The sequence below is a fragment of the Sinocyclocheilus grahami genome, unplaced genomic scaffold, assembly GCF_001515645.1.
Source record: "Sinocyclocheilus grahami isolate Dianchi unplaced genomic scaffold, SAMN03320097.WGS_v1.1 scaffold7894.1, whole genome shotgun sequence".
Lineage (NCBI taxonomy): Eukaryota > Metazoa > Chordata > Actinopteri > Cypriniformes > Cyprinidae > Sinocyclocheilus > Sinocyclocheilus grahami.
The window spans coordinates 6,360-7,683 of NW_015511753.1; positions in this window are offsets into that span (position 1 = coordinate 6,360).

Sequence of the window (1,324 nt, forward strand, 5' to 3'; positions counted from 1 at the left end):
TGACGCTGACTTTCAATTCCAGCAGTAAATGAAAGATTCAGTTGACTAACATCTTGAGTGCTGTGTAATAAACACGGCAATTAAGTGCTAATATACAGTACAATTTCTACAGCAGAACCAAATGATGGCTTTCCGTGCTGTTTAGCATATCAAATGACAGAATTTGTTTTAACGAAACTTGCATATACAGATTTGAGTTAGATGCATTTACTTTTTCAGACATACACCAAAAACAGTAATATTGTGAAAGATTATTATAATATAAAATGGCAAAGTTGAATTTTCAGCATCATTACCCCAGTCTTCAGTGTCACATGATCCCTCAGAAATCATTGTAATATGCTGATTTGATGCTCAAAAAACATTTCTGATTATGATCAATGATGAAAACATTTGTGCATCTTCCCGATTACAAACTTTTGATAGTGTAATGAAGACTAGGGCTGGCAAAATCTAAAAATGTCCAGAAGACAGAAAAAAATATGCCAGGTCTGAGGTCAAATGTCAGTGGTTCTTGAGTGTATTATCATTGACATCAATTTGTATTAAATATGGATTAGCATTGTATGGCTTCAGAATGTTTGCAATATAGTGCAGAAGTTGTATGGACTACTTTTACTTTTTACATTGTTTTATTAAAAAATGTATGAGTTTTAGGACAATACTTCAAAGAAGAAAAAGCAAAACAAAAGACATTATCAACTTAATACAATAGATAGATAAATAAATAAATAAAGTTAAAAAATACATAAAAATAAGAAAATAAAAGTGTGGCTTAGGAAAACAATGAAAATGCACAATCAGTATAATACAATAGGGTTATATGATGCATTATTTTTGCATCTCTACAGCTCCAGTCACCATCATCAAGAAGAGCACCCTGGACATTCTGTGAAATATCATCTGCTATGTTCCACCAAAAAAAAACAAGGTCATACAGGTTTGGAATGACATGAGGGTGAGTAAATGATGACAGAATTTAAATTTTTGGGTGAACTTCCTTTAAAACTATATTATATTTTGAACATATGATGTAAACAGCAGTATAAAGTAGATATAAAGCCAACAAGCAAACCTGTTTGCTGGTGTAAAACACCTAAAGTGCTTTAATCAATGTGCTGAATGCTTCCAAACAACTGGATTTCTGCCCCCTCCCCCAATACCCCAATGCATCCTATAGGAGCTGTCAAAGTCAGGCAAGCCTAGACACACATGCAATCTGCTCCACATGGGAGGAAAAGGATCCCCTACCTCTGTGTCTCATTTATCACACCAGGTGCTCAATAAACACACACACACACACACACACACACACACACACACA